The sequence below is a fragment of the Aphelocoma coerulescens genome, chromosome 1, assembly GCF_041296385.1.
Source record: "Aphelocoma coerulescens isolate FSJ_1873_10779 chromosome 1, UR_Acoe_1.0, whole genome shotgun sequence".
In the NCBI taxonomy this organism is placed as follows: domain Eukaryota; kingdom Metazoa; phylum Chordata; class Aves; order Passeriformes; family Corvidae; genus Aphelocoma; species Aphelocoma coerulescens.
The window spans coordinates 87,167,608-87,193,741 of record NC_091013.1 but is presented as its reverse complement, the minus strand read 5'-3'; the positions used below and the strand labels follow the sequence as shown (position 1 = coordinate 87,193,741).

The window sequence follows — 26,134 nt, the reverse complement described above, 5'->3', positions numbered from 1 at the left end:
ATTATTTAAATAGAATTAAAAGTTAAAATAAATAAAATAAAAATAGAAGATTATACATCTTACCAATTAGGGTACAAGTGTCTCTCAGCATGAAAAGATCAGGTGGAAATCAGGGTCTTGAGCAACTATTTTCATGTTTTCTAATAATGGATTTCAGTGATAAACTTAAGAACTTTTCTTTCAGAAGAAAGTAATTACAATGTGCAGGGATAATACTATCAAAATACACCATCAAACCTGGCTGTGGAAGACAATGCTGGGCAGTCAGCTGTGGTGCCATTTGATACGTGGCCATTGCAAATGAAGCTATTGGTATATCAAAGTTCAAGCAGCAACACTCACCAAAGCAAAAGGAATCAAGACACTGGTGCCTAAGGAACTGCTGCTCATGACTCAGCCATAGGCTGATGGATGGCTCTCAGCCCCTTAAAAAATATGAAGTTAAAAGTGGTTGCTTCAATCCCTCTAAAAGTGTTTTCTTACATAAAAGCAGGTTTGTGCTAATGGAATTTATTTCATATTCACAGTGGCTTGAGAATACATATTTTCTGCAGCTTATCAAGAGCAAAATCTTGGCAAGTCAGTCACCCAGTGCTTTGTGACTGTTCAGGCACACTTTGAAGATCCAGATCTGGCTCTGGGTTTTGGGCATCTCAAAGTCCCTTGAAGGCTCACTCTACATTTTGATACTACTTCCAAACCAGAATCAAGCAGAACTCAATTCTGATTTGCACTAACACTCTTCTCTTATTGCCTTTGGAGATGTTCAGATAGAGGATTCTGCTTCAGGTCTGTTTGGGAGAAAACATAAGGAAGAATTTATCTAGAGCTGCATATTAGAGGAACTGGCAGCAAGAGCGGCAGGATCCTTCTACTGTCACTAGGCTTTGACAAGCTGGTAGGAAGCAAGCCTAGCTGTGATCAAATGAAAAAACACAGAAGCTCCTTATTTCTTTTAATTGCTGAATTTCATTCTGAGTGCCTGAAAGGCACCCAAAGAACAGCTTCCCTCTGAAGCACACTGCTTCACTGGACTGTGCAGCTCAGTGCCAGCAGAGGCTGCAGTAGGTGGAAAAGCCCCATCCTACCAGCCTTGGGTCCTGTGCCACAAGGCTTCAAGGAATGGAGGGTGCATGAATGTTTGGAGGTCAACCACCTTGGCCATAAACCCCAAACCTGGTCTTTCTGAGATAGGGCAAGCAAAGGGTAAGAAAAGGACTAACCTGTTTTGTGCTTAAACAAATGACATCTGCTATTCAGCATCAGCTGCGGAATGCAACAGATTTGTGAGATACATAAATTTCTCTATTTCTTCAAAGTTAGTCACTGGCTGTGCAAAAAGGTAGCTCAGAATCCATTATTTTTTCAAAGAATTCTTATAATTGGATTATTCCCAATATGAATTACTCACTAAAAGGTTCCTTCCCTTGCATGAGAGTACATTTTTCTTCCGCTCATGGCCAATAAATAAACCCCAGGAAAATATATGAGTCTTAAAGGGAGTGAAGGAAAATGTAAAAGGAGCTCTAGCCAGCTAATTTGGATCCAGACTTGAAACAGCCTGAAATGCAAGCATGTTTAAATTCAGGATTTTGTGCTCAGCCACTATAGGCATTATTCCTCTATTTTAAAGAGAATAGAAGCAATTTGAACTAGAAAAAAAAGCTCTCTTAAAAACTATTTTTAAAATGACCCTTAAGGAAGAGTGAATTCGTGCAGTGCAATTTGCAAGATAAGTGCATTTGGAGAAATTCACTGATAAAGCATGATGAAAGGTAGCAGGGAGTGATTAACTTCACACTAGCCTGCAAGGGCACCAGCAGCTCAGGTAACTATAAACATATCATTCTAGAAAAATAAGAGAGAATTAATTTGTAGAGACACCATTGTTTCTCCAGTTGCATACAGACACACAGAGAGCTGAGAAATACTGGGAACAAAGAGTCAGAAGACAAGAACTCCCCCAGGGAGTGTTCCAAAAACCTTGCCCAAGCCATCTTGCCACGGGCAAGGTCAGAGCAGTCAATGAAGAGATTGCAGGGGACCAACAAAAGAAAAGGCTGGTGCACGTGACTTCATGTATTCCAACTCACTACAACATTACCTTAGGTCAGCTCCAGCCATACAGCAGCACTTGGGACAGGACAGCTTCACCTGTCACCCTGGACAGGTGACACTGGTTACAAGTGGTATCAAAAACAGTGCAAGGTTTACTGATCATTTCTCCTGTGTAGGAAAGTGGAGTGCACTGGTGGAAGATTTCTGTAAGCAGAGCCATCGCTACTGCCCTCTGACAGGGAGGGAGTCCTGCTGCTCTCTGGCTGCCGCAGCTGGGATAACACCAAAACAGGAGACCAACTCACGACACTCACTTAAAACCAGAGAGCCACTTATCTAAATAAAAATTTCAGTGGGGAGTGACTCTGCCTATTCGGGGATTTGTTTAGCCATATACTACTTGCCAGGTGAGTTCCTTTAAGTGTTAATCATGTCATGATCTGCAGAGGTGTCCCAGCACATAACTCAGATCTAAAAAGCTGGAACACAGGATGGTCATCTGTCACAGATGGAAGTTGAGGCTACAACTTGTCTGCTATTGTGTAACACCAGGATTTGACATGTTTAACTTTGATGCCTTGCTCACAAGGTCACTGTTTCTTCTAACTCAGTGAATTTCTGGGGCAAATTGATTTTTCTAAAGTGCAGCCTTGCACTAAGTTGGTTTGATTTTGTTTCTTTGGGACTTCTTTTCCTATTTGGGGAGTTGCATCAATTCAAGCTGATATCCTGGTGAGATTTAAAACCCCGCATGCTATGCAGAATGAGATATTTGTTTTTCCTCTCAATGCCTTCGTGAGACAATCCCAGGTCATTTTTTAACTCAGTGTCATTGCAGTTCTAAGCAGAGTATGCCCCTGACTGCTCATTCATGTCCCCAAGACACCCCTTCATTTGTGTCAATACACCAAGAATGGGCTGTTATGTGAAACCCAGCCAGTGAGCTGAACTTCCACCACTGAAGTTTTCTGGCCCCACAAATATCTGCCAGCATGATGCAGGGGTAAGGCTGAGGGTGATGCCTTTTCCTGGTCTTTAAATCAAGAGTCATGCACAGTTAGAAGGGGAAAAGGGATTTTTACCTTGGTATTTATTTTAAGGATCTTTAGGTGCACTACGTCCAGGTCGAATGCACCTCCATGCACACCCCAATGCACCCCCCAAAAGATCTGGTATAACAGTATAGGTCTTACTAATTAGCATATCTATCAAAAATTCCCCAAGGAGCCTTCCCCTGGATGGTTCTATCTTAGTTTACAAATTGTTCTGGAGAGGACCTTGGGGTCTGGGGCACACTGATCCCTAACTACGAAGCTTCTAAAATGTTTAGTCTCCTAGCTTGACAAACAAGTCCAAGAATGTAGGCAAAAAGCACTGAGAATACAGAAGCTGTAAAAAGGTATAACGGGGTAAAAAAGAAAAGGCAAAAATCTTCATGGCATCAAGAGAAGGAGCTCTTCCAGCTTGCATGGCAGCTCAGAAATCTGTAGTAGCAATAGACCCTGAGAGGTCAAAAGCTCTTTCCATGCTTTGCAGGAATACTATCTCACGGACTTTTTATGCCACACCTAAATGTAACACTACCATCCCATCAAGCAGTTGGACCCCACTAAACTTAAATTTTTAATCCACCAAGAAATATACTGCTGAGTTCCACATTATTAAGTCCAAAGTGTTTGTCAAACTTCAGTCTTGGCAGAGAGATTATCAAATTTCAATTCCTTGGAGCTTCAGCCCAGCATAGGAGGTATGAGGGCAACAGACAGCCCTGTGCATCAAGTAGAGCAGTGCAGTATGCCACAGACATGAAAAAAAAGTCCCCTGTGTCCAAAAGATTAAAGAAGTTCTATACAGACAGTCCCAAAATTGTCATACAACTGAGAGAAACCTTTCTATTTGACTAATTTCCAGAATTAGAAAGCAAAAATCTGATTCCACCCTGGAGGATTTGTTCAAAAGACAAAGAATGTCAAAATCAAACTGATTTACTGGATAAGAGATTAATGGGCAAAAACCACAGATAACAGATAGGGGAGTTCATTGATCAGACAAGGGGAAAGAATACACTGCTGAAGGAATCCTTTCTTATGCTGAGGACAGGAAGAAAGACAGGCCTTGCAGCTATTATTCTTTCCTTTAAGTACAAATACTTCAGTGTCAAGATACATGAGCAGGGTATCTTTTAGCTGTGGGCCTCTCCAGAGAACTGAAAGCAGTTGTTAGGAGATGACTTTCAGGCTCCTCCTTGAGTTTATCTAACACAACAGAAGACAGAACAAATAGAGCCACGTAAATTTAAACAGGAGAGTAACTATATATAGCACCTTATAGCCCTGTGTGTGCATCAGCAATTTTTCTCTTACATATTCCTACTTTCAAACTCTCTCCATGACTATTTAGTATTTTTACCACCTATGGCTTTGCAGATTTGTGTGTTCTGATTCCCCTTTATGTATATACACGTTTATATGCATAAACAAATGTTTGTACATAAAAACTTCACATTCACCATGCATGTTCCATGACAGAATAGTAACAAATGCATCATATTCCTGGAAACCACTTCCAAACACACATATGAATGAAAATGTGATTGTAGGAGTAGTTAGCCTGGATTTAGGAAGAGGAAATCATGCTTTGCAAATTGACAGCCTTATTCGATTAAATTACTGTCTTGGTGGATGGGGTGAAGTTGACACTACTTAATCTTGACTTTAGTTCGATTCTCAACAACGACCCTCATAACATCTTCATAGGCAAACCACTGAAGTACTGGATAAATGGGCACTGAAGCTGGATAAATGGGCGGTGAGGTGGGTTGAAAGCTGGCTGAACTGGGCTCAGATGGTTCTGACAAGCATTACAACATCCAGCTGGAGAGCAGTCACTAGTGGTGTTCCTCAGGGATGGACGCTGGGGATAATGCTGTTTAACATGCTCATCAGTGACCTGGATGATGGGACAGGCTGCACCCAGAGCAATTTGCAGATAAAGTGGGAGAAGTTGCTGATAACATCAGCAGTTGCACTGCCATTCATAGAAGGATCTTGAAAGGCTGGGGACATGGGACAACAGAAACCTCATAAAGTTTAACAAAAAGAAACAGGAAGTCCTGTCCCTGGGGTGGGACTGTCCCAGGCACCAGTACATCTTGTGGGCCACCTTGCTGGAAAGCACAACAGCCCTGAAAGGTGACTAAATATTATGCCCATAGTAAAGCTAGAAGAGCTGAAGCAGAGCAAGGACAGCAAAAAGGGGCCTGGAGGCTCCAAAACAGGATGAGTACTGCTTTAATACATAGGCAATTTCCTTCCATTCATTGGATACCAAACATAATTCTATGACAATGCCTACTTAATTCTAAAACAGACTGGTAGGAATGAGAGGGCAACATGACCTGAATTTCTGCTGGTCTCTCAAAGAGCCTTAATTCAGTATTCCCCCTCTTGCCATTAATTGGATTTTCACTATCAACTCTGTTCTGACCAGGCCACTTTAATTAGGAAAGCAATCTTTTCCTCTTTCCTTTCGTGGAGACAAAGACTGGGATATATCAGAAAGGGTATTTCACAAGGACATGAAAAGCATTCAGATTAATAACTTTATTTCTCTTAATGAGAATAACTACTTTGGAACTGGATCAGTGTAACATGCAAGATAGATCTGAAAGCATTTGGGTTTGCTTGTTATGGTATTGAGTTGCTTAGGGGATTGCAATTATGGCTTAGATTAGAGAAATGTTAACAGGGCTGAAACAGCCCAAATGGCTAACTTCTTTTTGATATAACAATTGATATTTCTTGAACTGTCAATAATCCAGTCGTAATTCACATTTTGCTAATATTGTTTGCACCCCAGAGGGAGCTGGAGAAAATCTTTGAGGAGTTTGCTGGATGAAAGTCTTTCTTAAACATGAAAAATAAGCTCAGAAATCTTTCCAAGAGATAAAATATACACAAATTCAAACATTTGACTTTTACTTGCGGAGGGACTGATACGATAAAGTGGTTTTGAAAATTTCCCAGAAGTTGTTATATGTGCTGGTGTAAACCCAAAGTTAATGGGGTGTCTTCTATTTGCTACATATTTCAGAGAGCAGCATGACCAAGAGGCAGAATACTAACCTTCATAGATGGCTTTAACAACTTTCCTGTTGTGCTCCTCTGAGCTTTGGTTGTTATGATTCTGCATGCTTTCCCATTTTCATTGCTCTCTGAGCTCCAGGAGAATCCACATTCCTCTATGAAAAAGCACAATGCTTAGGCACTAGAGCTAGGGGCAGTGCTAGGTTAGCACTTCCATTCACATCTTTGCCAGAATATGGAATTCACTGGTTTGCATAATTCTTCCTCTGAAGCCCTTGCAGTCTGATTTTGCACTGAATCACAGAGAGCTTGGCAGGCACAGAAGGGCTTCACTAACTCGGCCTTTGGACCACAGGACTTAAGAGGTCCTTCAAGCCATGAGTGAAGCAGATATTTAAGAATGGAGCTGATGGAAGAAGCAGTATCTATCCAAGCAAGTCAGAAGTTCTTCCTCTACAAAGGAAGGCATGACCAAGTCAGGCCTGGCTGCTAAGGATTACAAACGGAGGCACTAGTTTTCTACGGATCTTCAGATCATCCAACATTTTGGTTCCTGGTCTGATTAGGATTTTTATGATCATAAAATGTTGTAGCTGTTTGCAGTGTAGGAATTAATATGAACATGTCACTCCATTAAATGTTATTGTATTCCTGTCTTTCTATTCTGGATGCAACTGAAGTGTGAAAAGGCCTTAAGAGTCCTTTAGTGACTTACCCTTGTTGATTTTGGAGAGAAATACAATGAGAAATTTCATGCAACTCTTTTGACTGCAGATTTTTCTCAATAATGTGCTATGGTCAATTAATTTTTAAAGCAGCCACCAATAGAGCTTGCCTGTAAGGTAGATATTAGTCGTAGGGGAAAAAATAGTGACAGATTTTTTTCAATTAACTCAAGAGCAGTACAGCAATTAGTGTATCAGTATTTGCTGTTGTATTATGCATCCTCTGATGTCTGAATCACTCTGCTGTTTTTCAGTTTGGATGTCTGCAAAAGATCTCTAAGCACTCACTGTGCTAGATTACAAACAGAACATTAGCTTGGAAGGAAAAATTGGATTTCATTCAAAATCCCATGTCTGTTCTGTTGTGTTGTGTGGCTGTTCTTTCAGTTTTCAAATATATAGCTCACTCACGGACATTATTATCTGCTGGCATTTCTGAGTAAGAAGAATTTTTGAGTAAAAAAGGGTTATTATAGTAAGTGCAGGAAAGTATATCGATTAACATTACTTTCAATAGATCCAAGAATGAGAGTACTGGTAAGAAAGCTACTGAGAAATTTAACTAATCCTCAGTGCTATTCCCAGCAGTAATACTGCAAAAGAACTTGCCTAATTAGGGGCCTATCTGTTCAGAAGAAATAGAAAGAGCCAAATTCTGATCTTGAACATGCAGGTTTGTATTGACATTATTCTTCCAATTCCATTCTTGTTACCCCTTACTTAGTGTATACCAGCACCAAGCAAATTATGAAGAGAATGTCATCTTCCATGTCTCATGTTGTTTTGTGAATACTTCTGAATCACAGAGAAGAAGAAGAAAATATGTCTACAGACAGCATTTAGCCTCGGTTGCAAGAACTACAATGAATAGAGTAGATGTTATAAGGACTGCATGGTGGAGAGGTTAATTATAAGCTATTATAGCCATTAGTATAGCAGTATTATGCAACTTTTGCACTCAAAGTGTTTTAAACTCTTTTGCCTCCCTTTATGAATTGTTCATGACCACAATTTCAGTCCACGTAACAAAAAAATAAAAAGAAACCCAGAAGTAAATCTCAGTTCCAAAGGTCTTGCTGAGCATTGCAAGAACAGATCTAAGGACCTTAATCTAGCCTTAAACATCCACAGTATCAATATCTGTATCTGAAATATTCCCCATTGGTTCTCTTTCTACTCTACAGGGAGAAACATTCACTTGTAAGTTATGACACATCTGGCATATTTTCAGTGTCTATTTTGGAATAAGCTGAAGTGTCCATTACTTTCCCATTGATTACTAAAGTAGATGAGATGATGAGATCATATGTGTAGGTGTTTCCATTTGGTCAGATCAGGCTCACCTTTCAAAAGTATTTTTGAAAGGGAAGTGGAAATAATGATACCAAACTGGTTTGAATCTAAGCTCTGAGTAACTCATTAGCATGGGGATCAGTCTAAGTTGTCCTTCACCAGGGAGTATCCATCAAAACATTTCTCTATACAAATACAAGAGATTTTGAACAGTCTGTTCCAGTAACCCACCATTCGATTTCTCCAGGCACACGTATTCTCACCTCTAAAATACAGCTGGCAAGATGCTAACAGGAGATGCAAGGGAGGTTTGCTGCCTCCTCCTCAATTCCATTCCAGGAATTGTCCAAGAATAGTCAAGACCAAAGAATTACAAATCCTAAACCAGTTCAGAAATGTAATTAAGTGTAATTAACTGTAATTAAGTGGGTAAGAGTCAGTAGCTTCAGGTACTTCTCATGCATATGAAAACACTCTCTCAGGATTTTGATGGTCACCATATAAAATTACTGAGTAGCCTCAAACAGCCAGCCCAACCACCTCTTACATTGACCTGGAAATAATGGATGTAGGAAAAAGTCCTGCATCAGTGACAACATAAGGTTTAATATCTTGTGCTTCTACTGGACTAGAAAAATGAGATTTCACCTCTCCAAAAAGGGACTGATCAAATCCTTCTAAAATTTTGACACTAAAAAAGGGGCATTGTAGATGGATTTTCTATTTTAGGTCTTAGGGTTTCTAAAATGTGTTAGTTATAAATTATCACCCCCTGAAGGGCTTGCACAGTTAGACTGAGGGTGGTTAAAGGCAGTTGTATCATCATCAGAGGACAAAATCTTACAACTAGAAATTTTCTGTAGGCTTTCCCTGTTCAAATATATGGCACAGTGTGGCATGTTCAGAGTGATCCCAGAGTTTCACCTCTTCTCCCTACTCTCCAGATAAGAGCTATAGATGAGAAAGGACATGGGAAAACTTGCCCTAGGTTTGGCACAGGACCAAAAACCTACAGCCTGGCCCTTGCAGTGCTGTTGAAGAGCATCCAGCAGACCCAGGGAATGGTAAGCCCAATACACCCAGAGCAGTCCCACTATTGCTAACAGTGTTCACTTCTGGCTGGGAATGGTGCTCCCTTACCTTAACCAGGTACCTATGTTCTATTCAGATAAGATTTAGGGTAAAAGAATACATCTTATTCTATTAATCAAAAGATTAAAATGGAATTAAATGGTGCTGATTGGAAAAGTTATACAGGAAAAGTCCTGTGTGACCTACATGGAAGGTTCTTATACATTTTGCTTTTGCTGTCATTTGGATCTCCCTTATCCTGGGGTACTGTGGAGGTAGAGACCAAGATTTCCAACTGCTTGTCTTGGCAGAGGTCTGGAGCTTCCAATAATTTTTCCTTTCTAAAATGTTCTAGCTATTGTTTTTCCTCAGAAAATACAACATGGGAGTAAGTATTATGGGAGATTAGTTCTTTACCTCACCTAAAGTTTTTGGTTTCATTTTTTTGGTTGGGTTTTTTTGGTTTGTTTTTTGGTTGTTTTTTTTTGGGGGGGGGGTGTTTTTTGGGTGGTTTTTTTTGCAGACACTTTATGAGGAAAAAGTGGTATAAATTTGCATATCAAGGAATATATCTGTATATACCTACCTGAAGCTGGGAATAAAATGCTTCTGTTCAGTCCCAGTCCCTACTTTCATCTCCCTCTAGGGCATAATTAACCCAAGGCTGGGAGGGAAGACTGAGAATAACATGGAGCTGATTCACCTTCTACACTCACTAGCAAAAATAGATATTATTACTGCATGTATCAGTGGAATTGAAGAAGAAATTAGTCTGAGATCACTTGTAAACAGATCCAGTCAGACATGACTGTTGCATGAATGGGAACACATAAATTAAGCTTTGCCAAAGGTTACTACTAATTTATGGTTTTGGCTTTTAGGAAGCTCCAAGCATGACGCTATTTACTTGCATTGTTTATTGAACAAGTATATTTGCCAGGGATGTCGCAGCATCTAAATGCTACCTTGTCTCTTGAGGCTATCTTGTTTGACAAACAGGTCTGTGATGTCATAGGCCAAACACTGCCTTTGAAATTGGAAAACATCAGTTGATTGATGCTTGTCTGAAAAGCTGTCCCAGGGAACATGGAAGAAAGAAAAATTGTCATAATATGCCTAATACCAAAAACTGATGTGTCTCTTTTTCCTCACTTCCAAACCAGTAAACCGAAAGTTGATGATGACAAAGCATTTAAATATGGATCCTTTTCAACATGTGTGTGGAAATATCTGATGACTTTGATTTAAAGAACATTGTTAATAAGTAAAAGAAGTAAAAAAGATGCAAAATAAATATATTTGGATTCCTTGGATCCCCAGCAATCAATGGGAAACTCCACAATTTCCAATACACAAAGCCCGGTGTGGGGTATTGATTAAGAGAGTACCTCAAATTATTCCTTGAATATGAAGCCATATCAGGAGCTGGACAGAAGACCTAGCTAGTGGGAGCAGTAGCTTTGATTGAAAAGATAGCTTTCTTCCCCCACACCTACAAATGCCTCAGTTTTGTGCTGAGGAGGTCTTGTGCTTTCTTAAAGATAGGGAGAAACAAATTGTGATCATGTGTTAACCCCACCAAGTCATTGTGATCAGCACTCTTCACCCTTGAGCAATTACACTGATTGCATTTCAGCAAGGTGGGAAGCCTGTCTCTGAATGTCCCCTCTGATCTCTATTTCTTGTCTTCAGACACATCCTTCCTGCCCCTCATTTGCCATATTCTTGATAGTCTTCAAGCCATAAGGTTGGCTGCCTCAATATTTGCTTTGACTTCACTTAGTTATGGACTCCACTGATAGAGTTGAGTTTGCACTGAACTCTCTCCATCCTTATTTTCTGATTCCTGCAATGCCAAATTTAAATACTTTCTCCTTATCTGCAGTCACAGCTTGGGATAAATTGGTTCTCTACTAGTGATCTCATCTCCTATCTGGAACAGGGGGTTTACATTTCAAGCACAGCTGAAAAGACCCATGAGTGAAGTCACTTAACTAGAAGCTATCTGGTGCAGGGGTAAGATGAAGGACACCATCAACCAGCCATTGTGGGGCAGCACAAGGAAAAGCATGAGGGTGATATGCTGGCAAAGCAGATACCATTGTCAAAGTAAATGAAGCTCCTTCACAGAAGTGAGAGGAAGGAGATGTGGCAGTAGGCCAACTCTGTGGAAGTCCCTCATCTGTGCAGCCAAATGAAACCCTGTAAGGTTTTTTAGAGCATAATGTTTTGCCTAAAGAGACTGCATGTCCATCATCCCACACCATTTCTGCAGCATTTGCCAGCACTGCCTGGAGGTTACGGGTCAGGAACCTTCACTGCTCCTGTCACAGTTTCTGCCACATTGAAGAACACATCAGCAGCAAATGGAAGACAAAAATGATGTGCTGCTTTATGTAAAGTTTGTTGCCTTGTGCTACATGAGGGCAATGTCTTTGATGTGCTCATCTTCTCTGTCTCTTTTTTAAAAGCATAAGAAACATGCTGCTGGAAACACTGTCATAAATCTTACTTCAGTTGTTGAGGAACGAGAGCTGATGTCATGTTGAGCTGAATGTTTACAGCCACATAAACAACAGGAAGAAAACTTATCTCAGGGCAATGAGTCGAATTCATCCCTGACAAACATAGTGGCAACTCAATTAGTTAATGAGTTTTTAAGGTATTTAAATAATGACAGATGGCTAGACAATTTCTGCTATACGCAATAGCACTGAGCTGGGTTCTTGAGACCCTTATTTGACATGAGTCTACATATGTAGACTGACAAAGAGACTACATCTATGGACAGTGGAAGAGCTGCAGACATCATGTCTCTGGCCTTCCGTAAGGCCTTTGACAACATTCTTTCTCTCTAAATTGGAGCAACATGGATTTGATGGGAGGACTGTTTGGTGGGTGAGGGTAATGGTCAGTGACTCAGAGTCCCAATGGACATCAGTGATGAGTGGTGTCCCTCAAGGGTCTGTACTAGGACCAGTCTTCAATGTCCTCATCACTGACATAGGCGGTGGGATCAAGTGCACCCTTAGCAAGTCTGCAGACAACACAGAGCTGAGTGGTGAGGCTGACATGCCTGAGGGATGAGATGTCATCCAGAAGGACATGGACAAGATCAAGACATGGGCCCATGGGATCCTCATGAGGTTCAACATGGTGAACTGCAAGGTCTGGCACTCACTGGGCTATGCTGAAATCAGCAGACTGTGAAGTACACTGAAGCACAGGCTGGCTACCAGAATTCATGACATCAGGTACGCTGTGGCTGGTACAATGATTACTGGGAATTAGGAGCAGGAGAAATGACAGCTGCATGATGGTATCTGCAAGAGAAGTGGGGAAGCAGACATGGTACAAGGCATGGCTCTGCAGCCCCAATCTTTGCACCTGGACCTTCTTTCTCACTTGCCACTGCTTTGCCCTCCCAGCAGCTACCTGAAAGCATGGATAACCACAGACCCTGGACAAGAGACAACTGATTCAGTTCATGTGCTAGGTGATACAAGTTTCTGGTACTGTCATTCTGAGTCTGCTCAAGTAAACCACACATGATCCAGGACCCCCAAAATAAAATTTGAGGTTTGACTTTGGCAAAAAATCCTTTGGCCCATCCCTGGGCTTTGGCACTGGGATGACTCTTATTTTTAGTAAATTGGCAAGCCTACAAGTCAGGTATTTTTGACTGATTTGCTCCGTGTATGGACAAGTAGTGAGAAATGTAGAGGCAGTAGAGAAATGGAGGCAGGGAGGCTGTGAAGAGTTCAAGGGAAAACAAGTGCCTCTACTCCACATGCAATATATTAACCTGGCATCAGCAAAGTTGCTTAGACAGGAAGCATGTCCTGGCCTCTCAAAACGAATTGAAATGTTGACTTTCCTACTTTATTATATAAAAAGCCAAAAATATTCATTTCTTCCACCCTGGAGGTATCAGCAAGCCTTCCCTCAGCTGGTTTCTCAATGCACAAAAGGATGCAAAACAACAGCTCAGAGAGCAGCAGGGAGGAGCTTCTTTCTCAATGGTTTTTGACTGTTCCAAAAATAGCAGCCACAAGCTGTGTATTCTCCCAGAAGGCATTTCTGCCAGCACACCATTCACCTGCACACCGCTCACTGCAGTAACACAGGGCAGCTCAGGATTCTCCAAGTACAGTTTCTAAGACAAAGCTTTTCCTGAAGTTTCCCCAGCACACCTCAGTGCCCACAAGGAGTGTGTGCAAGGTCAGCTCCCACTGCCAGCAACTTCCACTCCTTCCTTCTGTGCAAGAGGCAGGAAAAGCAGAGCCCTGACACCCTCTCTGGGGGACTCTGGCCTCTTCCCTTCAATGAGACTAGAGATGCACATCACAAAAAGCTGATTTTCAGCCTGACCATGGAGTCTCAGCCCATCTGAAGAGAAAGTAACAGAAAATGTGAAATCAAGGGGCTATTTATCTGTACCATTTCAATAGTCAATTTTGATCACAGATGACACATCCCCACTGACATGGATGTTTCCCACTGTAGCTAAGATCAGAGGACTCTGCCATAACCTTTAAATTAAATGCAGTTTTTTACAGAGGAACACAATTATCCTATTAAATGCATCCAGTGAGAGGATAAGCCAACCACATGCCACACACATCTGTTTAAACTCATGCATCAGTTGCATCCAGGAGCCACAAGGAGCTCTTTGCCAACTAATTAGAGACCAAATACCACTCTGGAATTACTCATCTATGGTTTTTAAATACTGAATGAACTCTGAGAAAATGGTTAACAACCAGCATTTAAAAACAGTAAATTCCACTGATAAATCATTCCCTATTAACTTCTTGCTCATCATTATTATAGTGCCAGGGACAAGTAGTTGGAAAATGGAAATAATTAGTAGAGGAACTTTACAATAAAATATTTTTTACCTGAAACCCATTTTGGAATTTCTTAACCATGGGTCTATCCAGGGAGCAGATCTTGCTAAGTACACTCTGTGAGAACTTTGATTTTTATGACATTCTAATGTGACTTTAAAGCTCATTAAAGCAGCTCCTTTTGTGCTGCCAGCAACAAAAGCCTTGATGTTAAGTGTCCCCTGGAGTCCACAGTTCAGATAAGTGCTGTTGTTTTTCACTAAGCTCAGCCTCTTAAGCTACCATCTCACAGAATAAAACAGAAGCTTGCATCCAGCAGTAACCTGGAAGCCAGATTTCTAGATAATGTGCTTGCAGCAAAGACATGGTCCTTTTTGAGCAAAAATTCTTTAGAAATTAAGAAGCAGAAAATAAGAAGCTGTGTTCCATGCTGCCTAGAGTGTAACACAGAATATGTGCTGGGCATTTCTTAAAATCACTTCTTCCCTCTTTTATTTGCCAAGAATTCAGGGGAGAAATACTCCAGTAGTTACAGTTGCTTGTTTATTTACAGTGCAGTGATGACTGCATGTTTAAAAGGCATTATTAAATTTGAAATATAATTCCTCTCTTAGAAAAGCCCAAGTCTTGGAGTCTCTGTATTTGATCAATGACTCCACATCAAATCTGTCCAATTTGCAAGTAAAATCGATTTGGTCTTACTCCTAACTGACAGCATATTCAGCAGAGGATTTGGAAGTCAAGTTGGTTGGGTTTTATTGACTTGCAAAGCATTCACTAGTAAAATCAATTTTGTGATACAAAAGCTAAAGTAGACTGAAATGCATTCTCTAAAGCATATGAATTTTCCATGGAAATGAACAGAATTAAACTTCAGGAGCTGCTTTACCAATTTAAAGTATGTCAATATAGGTACCCAGATCAGTTGAGTCAGCAAGGGTGTGGGTTAGGGTTTCTCTATCCATATCTGCACTAAAATGAATAATAGCAAATTTAATAATTGTATAAACTGTTGTCCAAATAATGATTTTGCATTTTAGTTAAAACATTGTGAATGCCTGAAAAATACAGCTAACGTTTAAGGAGACAATTTTCATGGGTGAAGTTGTAAACTCCTACAGCTCTCATCCTCAATGAAAATTAGATATCTGCACTGATTTATCCTGTAATTCTGTAAAACATTTCATATTGCCCTTGCAATTAGATCTGGCAGCCAGTACTACTCTTTTAACCTTTGTAGGTGCAAAGGACTGCTTGAGTCAGCAAAAAGCTTTAATGGGAGCAACAAGTTCTTTCTTTCATTGCACATACTGCAAAATGGAAGAGGTGCCCTTACTCCAAAACTGGGAGTTATTTTAGCTTTCACCTCAGGCAAATAGTGATGTAAGCACCTCTGTGATGTGCAGACAACCTGGGTACTCTGGCAGGGTTATTCATGCTGTGTGGGATCTGGTGTGGTCCCAGAGTCAGGACAAGTCTGCTCATCTTCAGGTGTTCTGCATAGGGAAAGACCACGTAGGCTGTGGGCAATACAGTGACACCACCTGCACATGTTGGCACAGCTCTGGGCTTTTGACTGTGGCCAGCTAACCATGTTCAAAGAGATGTTCTCATGCAGTTTCTTGATCATTTCACAGAAGAGAGATCACTTCAGATTTTATCTTAGAAAGGGAGCACATAGGAGACAACACAATCATCTGATTTAGAAGGTACCCAGCTAAGGTCTGGCCATTGGTGTGGAACAATCTCTTTAGCAGCATTTCCCCTAAAACATTAGTGGACCTCTTCAAGAAATGAATAGCTGGAGAAAGCCGTGATGATTTATGGGCTGTGCACAGCACAGCACATGAGATGGTATTTTAGTTTGAAGAATAGTTTTGGAGTATCCATTCCCATCCATTATACCAGACTCCCTTAATTTATAAGTGACTCTAAAGACCATAATGCTGTGGGATCCTGGACATCTGACTGACTCCAGTCCATGCAAGCATATGTCAAAACAACCCTCATATCCTCTGACTGCATGCTGTGCTACCAGGCAACCCCAGAAGCTGGATTTGGGAGCTCGCTGTCACCAGAGCCACCCTAAGGAATACCTTTTGTATAACACATAGTCTTTAACAGGCATCTGGAGCACAGTGCAACAGTAGGGACGTTTTCCCTTCCCAGGATTGCTCTCGACAGCTCTCAAAATGTTCAGAGCAGACCATGACATACCTTTTTTCATCAACTATCGAACAGTAAACCTGCTCTTGCTTCCTGGTTCATCCTTCTGAGCTATGTTTCTGAGTACTGACTAGAGGCATTTAGATGTCTTCCAAGCAAAGAGACATTCCAGTTGAATTTCAAAAATGCAAATGCCAATGTTCCTGTAGTGAGCAGTATTGCACAATGACTATCCCCACTGCAAAGGTAAAGTGAGAAACAGTTGACAACCAGCCTCAGTGCTGACTTTCCCAAAATCATCTTACCAGTCTCAACATGGCAGGTCTTGTTATGGCTGTATTAGAGAGATGCAGCTCACTTGGTTTGTTTGGATTGCAAAGTTCCCCAGCTGCACAGAATTCTGTATATTCCCCCTCTCAGTACATTGGCACCTGTTTCTACTCAAGCCAGACACAAAAATTAAGCAAAGGAGCACACAGACCCTTGAGAGGCTTGATTAGATGGGCACATGCTCTCACAGAGTGCCTAACAGGCCAAAAGCCTATTCACAAAGTACAAGTGTAAGTGCTTAAAACACAGGAGGAAAGAGAGACCTATCAGTGTACCACTTACATTTTATATAGCAGCCTTGTGTTACTGAATTGAGAGATTCTAAAATATCTGCCTTGATTAGGCTGTGAGAACCATTCTCTTGTGAGGTGTGTTTTTGGAGTCCCTCTGGCTGACCTGAACACAGACCTCCTACATCCTCATTAACGCTTCACCTATGTGTCGCGGGTTGGGTTTGTAACCAGGCAGAAACACCAATTTTGTGTAGTGATTTGGTCCAAAATACTCATTACTATTTACCTTCTGTGAGATAAGAATTAGGAGAAATGCAAAGCAGGCACCAAACTTAAAAGAATATAAAGAAGTTTATTAACAGACCTAAAAGAAGGAAAAAAAAAATTATACCACCTTCAGAACTCTCCTCCTCCCCCCACCTTCCTCCCTTCTCCCACTGACAATGTAAAAAGACAACCCTTAAGATGTTCAGTCTGTTTACCACTTCTATAATAACCTTGTTCAGTCCATTTAGAAAGAGAAGTCTCTTCTTGCTCGTGCTATGAAAACAGTATCACACCGAGACAGCCGCCCACTTCCAAATATTGTTCAGTCCATTTAGGAAGAGGAGTCTCCCTGCTCACAATGTGAGTCCCTTCCCCCGACTTCCAGCTTTTCAAGGTCACACACAGATAGCAATTGGTTTTCCCGCAACTGCTTTTGAGGGTCCACTCTTGAAGTTTTTTGGGGTACAATTTTAAGGTTGAGCCGTTCAGAAACAAAAAACAGAGGCCCTTCTCCTTCCCTGGGAGCAAAGGGTCTTCCTCATCTTCATTGTTAGGACTATCTCTGGGAGCATCTCCAGGAACTGAGGTTTTCTCCTTTCCCATTTGGAGCAAAAGTCCTCATCTGGTCCATCTCTCCCTGTCCAAACTTCTCATGAAATTACAGCTGCGTCAGCATCTGCCTGTCTCAGCGCAGTTGCTTTTGCTTACGAGTTGAACACTCCACCCCCCATATCTTCATGAAATTACAACGGGATACTCTGATATATCATAGCTTCACAACAGAATTTCAGCTTTAAGCATCTCCTCTCTCTCTTCCCTCAGGTTTTCAGCTCTTCACAGCACTAAAAGGGTTAATCTCACCTCGGCCTTGCATCTGTGTGGCTTATGGCTGTTGGTCCCCTGACCTCTGCCGGACAGCGGTGCCGCTTTGCTGAAATCTTGGCCACAGTGGAGAGGGGGGTGTGTTCCGAGCCGCTCTGGCTGCCCATAGCCCTGCTGGGGGGGTCATCCTGGAGCCGTGGCCCGGTCCGGCCTGGCCCAAGCAGGGCCTGGCCGGGCCTGCTGGCCCCTGCACGGGGCCTGCAGCCACCTGTCCCAGCGCCGGAAACGAGAGAGGGCTTGGGGGGGGGGGAGTTTGTCTATTCTTAAGTGTGGATCACAGAGCCGGTCACAACTTTAAGTGGCTTAAAGAATTGTCCATATTCAAACTGGCCACTGATAGGTTCTATCAGGTCCCAGAGGAAGCTGTAAGCGCTCCTTAGCAAGGACATCCCTTCTGGGACTATGCTTGCTAACCTATGACACTATGCTAAAAACAATCATCACTATCTCTTCTACAACAAGACTTGTTCTTTTCCCACTGCTGATTACGGGGGGATACATCACATGCACAAAACTTCAGCAGAACAGAAATAAATGTAAGACCTTGAACATAAGGGCAGAATGAGAAAACATATCTTTTTCTTAATTGAATAATAGGGCCATTAGCATTAAAACAGCATTACTGTAGACAATAACACATTAGGGTTTAAAATGTCTCTGTAACAAATCACGAGGGTATTTTAGATTAAGATGTGCTCACAGACAGTAAATCTTACTACTTGCTCTTGTGACTGGTGCTATGGATTGTAAAAAAGGATGAAAGTAAGTGAGCTAATAGCTATTGCAATACAATAGTTACAGAACAGACTATACTATACAATACAATATGTAACTATTGCCTGTAATCTACAAATTTACATGGAAAACGTAGGGTTCCATGATAAAAACATTATTCTTAAAAGCTTAGAAAGAGAGAACATAACAACTTTAAACATTTTTTTAAAAAGATCACAAACCCAAAATCCTGTCCCTTGAAGGATGATCTTGGGGCCCTGCCAAGTGGGCTATTCATGCACTGGGATGGGAAGGAGGGAGCATGGAGGAGGGGGAGTTGCTAGAGGCCAGGCAGGGCATAGCTACCTAGACAGTAGCTAGAAGGCAGTGGGGGTAGATTTTGTGGAAGGGGAGGAATGCTGGGCTCTTTCTGTTGATATAGCATGATCACAAAATGTCTGCTTCAAGCACTTCAGATTTCTTGTGCCCTGGGTAGGCTTCAGCCCCACAGGCCTGGATAGAGGGATGTGCTGCTCTCTCCAAAATAAAAAAAGCTGCACCAGGGAAGAAGGTTTGGATTGGATATTAGGAAAAATTTCTTTATTGAAAGAGTGGTCAGACATTGGAACAGACTGCTCAGGGAAAGTGGTGGCATCATCCCTGGAAATAGTCAAGAGGCATGTGGATGTGGCACTTGGGGACATGGTTTAGTGGTGAACACAGAAGTGCTGGGTTAATGGTTGGACTCGATTATCTTAGAGGTCTTTTCCAACCATAATGATTCTGATTGTTGTTGTTGCTGGACTTTTGTTAATCCTTTTTTTTTCCCCCCACCCCCTCTTCCTCCACCCCAATTTCAAACTGAACTATGCAATATCAACCATCTAGTGAAGCAAATTTGTTTCACATCTATAAACTTTACCAAGAGTTAAGGAATAAGCTGAATAGTAATACAATGGTTATTCATAAATAAATGCACTATCTGCCATTATGTCTAGCTCTGTATATGTATAGGTATTTCAATTATGCAGCAACTGTAATTTGAACCTCCTGTGTGTATATCAACTCATCAATTTAGTGGTCTTTAGCACAGATGCTTCCAGTTTATAAGCAATATACACATTTGCAAGGGAATACTTACAACCACAATTAAAAGTTATGGATGGTAGATGAGCCATAGTTACTCTTGCATTGAAATTCCCCACATAAACTGTATTAGCAACATCTGCAAGTAGGGGTTGCACAGAATATATCCTTCTCTTCTTTATTTGCATTTAATCAGCATTCCTAAGGCTGACTTAAATCATGTCACACTTACAGCTTCATAATGTGGAGGGGAAGAAATCTAGCTTTTAAATTGGATGGTAACACATTATCTTACATTCTTCCCTGCAAGGAGGAAGAAACATTCCTGTTAACATTCCTGCCTTACAAAGGCTGCTGAGCTACTCCTGCTGAAAACTGCTGGGTGAGCTAATGAGGAAATCAGCTGATCTAAAGAGTTGCTCCTTGAAAGCCCTTGATGCAATCAGTACCTAGGCCTAAGCTGTGCTTCACTCTGCATTAGCCAGCCGTGCTGATGGCCACAAGCTGCACCTATATTCAATAAGCAGAAAGTACGTGTGTGTTGTCACATTGTCTCCATAGGCTCAAAGAAGGCAGAGGGAGCCTCCAGATTCAATCTTCACCTCGTTCTGAGAGCACACCATGAAAATGGTATAAATTTCTTGTTTGCAATCCTATAATTATGGACCAGATGAGCACCCAGTTAATTTACTGAAGGCTGAAAATGCCTATAAATCACAGTATCCAGTAGCTCCAAAGAAGCTAATCCAGGAAGGAGCGCTGGGATGCAGGGAGCACAACTGTGCAGCAGAAGCCAGGCTGCTGTGCTGGGATATGAGGATAGCCTGACTATCCTTTCTGATGCGTATCCAATGCTGGCAATGCAGAGCCAGACACACTGGTCCTGTGCTCAGGTCTTCTGAGCAGATTATTCTACATTAAAAGGTATGGTTTACCAGATCTATTCAGAAATAAAATCCAATTGCCATAAGTAGCCAAATATTCCAAGTACTTGAGCCTGCCTGTCCCATTTGAATTCTAAGAATTTTCATTTGGTTATTTATCTTGATAAAAGTAGGTCTGAGAAAACCACTCTCAAGGGAATAGGGAAGAGCTCTTGTTTGCTAACACTGTCTTCCAATAGAAAGAAGCAGGTCTTCTGTTCAAGGAATGTGCCATTTTCTCCTCTCGTACACAGTAACACCTGGATTGGAACTCTTTGTGAATGGATATTACTGATTCTTCCCAAGTTGGCACTCATTTGTCACAGAGTGATGGCATTGGAAAAAAGATGCAACATGTTCCCTACTGCAGAATGCCAGTCTTTCCCATTTTAGGAGCTGAAAACTGTTATGCCATAATTTATCTCATCGAGTGTGAGTGAGTTCCATTCGTTCCAGACACCACCCATTTCACAGCCAGTTTGGAGCAGCAGCTGCCCAAGTTCAGACATCCCAAGAATGAGATGATTAGTAGGCACCAGCATATCTTCACAGAAGAGCAATTGCATGCTTGTGTTAGGCTGTTAAAATTAGCCAGACTTATGGCTTTTGAAGTCAGAACTCTCTGCCTTTATTTGGGTGACCAGTTCAAGGTAATTCTGTATCAAAGTGTGCCAAGAACATGGATCTCATCACTCCTGGGCACTCCATAGCTTTGCTCTCATTCTGACCAGAGGAAACAGGCTTAGGTCCAAATATCCATGACACTTAGATTATGTTTTTTCAAAAAAGTATCCCAAGTTAAGTATTTTTTAGAGAAGCTAACATTGCTTTACAGTCAATGAAAGCTTTTTCAAATTCTGCACCCTTTTTTTCCTGTCCATAGATTTATTATTGCTTACTAACTCAAGTGGAGCTTACTGATCAATTTGCACCTGAATTACACTATTTTAGTAAATGCTTCTTGATTTTGTCCTCAAAAGAAACCTCTTTGCAGCTCAAGGAACAAAAGGGAGAAGCAGAAACAACATCTCTATTTCTTCATCTGCCTTCTCTTTTCACCACACTGGGTACAAAATCAAAACAAAGCAGGAGTGCTGTTCTGAGGGGCTGCAGAAAGGAAACAACAGGAACCTGAAATTCAACAAGGACAAACACAAAGTCCTGCCCATTGGAAGGAAGAGCCAACCATACAGGCAGAGAACTGGCAGGCAGGCAGACTGCTCCACTGCAGTCACCTGGCTCATGGTAGGGATTCATGCAGCACCACACATGCTGAACGTGTAGCACAGCACAAGCCACAGCCCTCCACACCCAGGAGAGCCCCTTCATTCACATCAGCTCACTCCAAACACACAGGCAAATCCTATCAACCCTGCAACAGGCTTGCTCTTCATGACTACTCATGTCACAAGGAAAGCACCACATTGCCAGTGCTCATTCATCTTTTATAGGCCTGTCTCCTTTGTACTGCTGCTTCCAGTTTCATGGACATTTTCTTTTTGGTCATGTGAGGTGGAAGGATTGTTTAGCAGTCCCTGTTCTGACATACAGAAACCTGTCCCTGTGCAGCTTGTAGCTCCACTACAGACTTCCTTGAGTACAGTGGCATGAAATGTTTTGATCAGATAGTTTGTCACAAATTAAAAATTCAGATGCTCTCAGCAACTAAAAGTGTCAAATCCCGTTTCCACCTTTTTTTTAAATGGAACACTTGGAAATTTTTTACAGAAACAAAGTTTCTGAGACCATCCCTAAATGTATTTTCTAAACTGTTAAAAAAATATTTAATTGCTCCAATTGATATGAAAGCTGTTTGGTTTTACTATTAGGTTGTTGTTTATCTTTTTGCTCTTGATCAAACCCAAATAAATTAATTTTAGTGATTTTTCACTTAGGCCGTGAATACAAATAGTCAGCTGTTTCCACAATTCTGCCCCTCAGGACAATAACAGTTTCCTTCTATAGCAAGAATTGACCACCAAATTTTCACACTCCAGTTAATTCCCACCAGAGTTAAATGAAAATTGATTTTTCTCTCACTCCACTGCCTTGCCATGTTACCCTCCTGTATTTGCTTGGCAGCGTAAAGAAGCTGTTCAAACTTAGTTGCTATTGGTGACTTAGGAAATTGTTTTATGATCCAACACTTACAGTTCATTACCACAGGCCTGGTTCCTGTGGTATATCACCGTGTCCCACAGCCATAGGGAGGAGGAGGAGAGAAGATCCAGCAGGCAGGAATTGTGCAGCAAGATTGATTTATTTAATTATTTTACAAACTCTTTTATAGACTTTTTTCTTCTTAGTCTAATTGGACAAAGGACCAGCCACCCCTTGGGGGTGATTGGCTAAAATCCTAAAACATCCATTGCCAAAATATTTTTCTACTATACCATAAACAAGACTTTTCAAGGTTGCAGGTGGCTTGGTTGTTTACATTCCCTGCTACCTCTTTCTGTGTGAGAGAAAAGTCTCTCACAGACTTAGAAAATAACAAGAAAATCCTCGCTAGCAGCATTTTTGTACCTACAACAGTTCTCCAATTCAAGCCAGTTACCTACCTGGACTTCCTATCTGCCAATCCAGAACACTCATAATTGCTCTTTGGTTGATATAAATTCAAATAACATTAGGTCTGTTTATCAAGCAGACAGAGCTATGTACAGGCTGATCTACTGCTCTACTGCTCTCAGAGACCCGAAGGTTTCCTTGACTAGGAAACACTTGAGAAATTTTTTTTTCTGACAGATTCATGCTAAAATGGAAGTCTGTAACCAGTTTTGCCCATGTTACATCTACTATTCAAACTAACACAGGAGCAGATGAAAAACTGTTTGACTCTACAACAGCAGTGGGAAGTTCATCACATCCTTTGAATTGCTCACTGTCTCCCAAAGCTGCCTCCTTGCTGCTGCTGATCCCGATCAGAACTGACCTGTCTGTGTGGCCGATCTGCCCAAGGACAAGGCAGTGGCTATGATGTCCAGCCTCACAAATGCATTCCTAGAAACAACAATGCCCACATGCCTGTCCTAGTGTCCCCAGAGTGAAAAGGCTTCCTGAAGAAGGTAGATGATAATTTCAGCTTACAGAAGGAGAGGCCCTTCATTTCCTCACAAAAAGAGAGAGAAAGTAGAGAAGAAGGAAGCTATAGCTGTTTTTATTCTATGCTTCTTCACATCACCAACCCAATTTCAAGGAAACAAATCATGGCTTTAAGCTAATAAAAACTGTAGTAGGTTCAACTCACACACTTGCCATTGATTAAAGTGATTCTTGGCCCTGTTGAATAAAATCCCATGTATTCAAAAGGGAAACAGGATCCCTGGTTAAGATACTGGTACAGGTTTTAAGAGATTTCAGCTCAAGCCACATAACCATCCTATCTGTACCTTACTGATCTCCTCAGCCCATGCTCTCCTCAAATCCAAACTGCTTCAATATGAAACTCACTCTCAGGTAGCAATTTTGAGCACATTCTGAAAATAAATAAAAGGTTTAGCCTGGTCTACTTATGTGTGAAGGCCCATGGTCACCCTTCCTCATCACTTAGGTGCCCGTAAGTGCCCCAGGCTTTATGTGGGATGCAGGCTGCGGACCTATCCACAGGCAAAGCAGCGAGTATGGTGAGTAAAGGATGTGCTCTGTATTTTATCTTGCTCTCCAGGCATTTCTGAGGACAAAAGGAAGTCTGCAAGCCTACTCTTTAGCTCCCCTATGGATAAAGTTGGCAGACAGGAGGGAAATATCCCATGTACTGCCAGCTAGGTACAATTCTGATTTAGGACTCACAATCCTAGACCCAGATTAACCTTTTCCTGAGTAAGTCTTTCGTCAGCTATAGGAACTTCTGTAACGCAAGTAGTAACAAAGCACTATCTCTCAGAAATATGAGAACAGCCAGTTTTAAAGTCTTTAAAAGACTTTTTTTTCAGCTGAATCATTCACACACATCATCCTTTTCTGGTTTTCAAGGAAGCAACACACAAATAACTAAAGGCATTTGAAATAAGTTAAAAGGATTTGCCTAAGTTGAAAGAAGGTTTATAGAATAGCCTGAAATATTTAGGAGTCTAGGATCTCTTCCTTTGCAAATGTGAGTGAATTGTATGAACATTCTGACTAGGCTTTGTGCCAACCTCTCTTTCAACTCATGATCATTTTGTTCAGAGTCAACAACAGGAGAGGTCCACCTTTCCTCCAGGGGGATGATTTATAAAAGTAAACTTGCAAAAGTTTTTGTTGTTTTTAATTGTTTTCTTCATGCTAAATTACATGAGCCTGCAAAGAAGATAGAAATCATTAAAACTCTGAGATGGAGAAGAGGCATTAGATTTAATCCCTTCTCTTATCACACTTCTGTACGGTATATTTCCTAAATGATTCAGTGTCAGGTGATAAGATTTACTTGTCAGATTGAGTCTCATCATCAGGAAATTTATTATGGAAGCTTCATTTTCCATTCCTTAACTTAATCCTATTACTCCTTAATTTAATCCTATTACAACCAGGATTGTTGCTGCTAGCCATGCCCACATATCAGCACTGAGACTAAGAGTTACTTTAGAATGCAGAAACTCAAATAATTTTATTACAACTCTCAGAGCAGCACAATTTCTAGGTTGGGTCTGTTTCAGGGGGTGATTCATCTCATGCATGGAGAGGCTGGCACACTAATGCTAGTTTACCTACACCTGTTAATTGGTGTTCATCAATTAGGATTGTTTAAGTAATTTTTCTGAGCCTACAGGAGGGACCAGACCTGGCACAGAACATCTACAATCACAGAAAAATAAAGCAAAATTGTTTCTTTGCACTCCTTTTGAACATTTCAGAAATTCCCCATGGGCTTGCTTTAGCTCTGAGGTATGATCTTGGGTTAATAGTTTTGATTAAGGCAAAGGAGGAAAAGGAAAGAGAAATTAGAAGAGAAATAATATCTCAGATCAAAACAATCCTTTCTGCAGCTTTATTTCACTGTTCTCTGTAATTCCCAGTTGCTACTGAAACAGAGGCTGGCTGCTTTTCCATAGCAAAGCTTAAACACATATATTGTGTATATAGACACAGATGCAGATAAATATATATTACACATAGGCTATTAAACCTGCAAATCCAAGCATGTGCAAGTACAATAATGCCAGATTTAAGGTTACTCTGCTCATGTTGTGCATGTGTTATGAGTCAGCTCCAAACAACAAGATCACATGGTATTTTCCTAAAGACCTGTGATGATTCAGTGCTTAAGTCTGTATCTCTGTGGTTCACAGAAGCGTGGGTTAACCCCTCCACTTGCAGAACTGTAATGAACTTGTAGATTCTTCTAAATTCCTCATCATAAAATATAGAGATAAAGGAGAAAGTAAAGGGTTTGACCCAAGTAAAAGCCCTGCCAAAATTCCTATGTTGTTTCAAGATGTGGGAGTACCAGAGCTGCCTGCTCAGAAAGAT

At 41.2% G+C, this 26,134-nt stretch overlaps 1 long non-coding RNA gene across 1 annotated transcript in view; it reads right to left on the bottom strand.

Annotated features, from left to right (window-relative positions):
• LOC138110973 (uncharacterized) overlaps nt 1-22,921 on the bottom strand; it is a 138,275-nt gene extending 115,354 nt beyond the window's left edge. Inside the window, exon 1 of the long non-coding RNA XR_011151183.1 lies at nt 22,835-22,921. This is a non-coding gene — a long non-coding RNA (uncharacterized lncRNA). The remainder of the gene's footprint in view (nt 1-22,834) is intronic.
• Between the last annotated feature and the right edge of the window lie 3,213 nt (nt 22,922-26,134).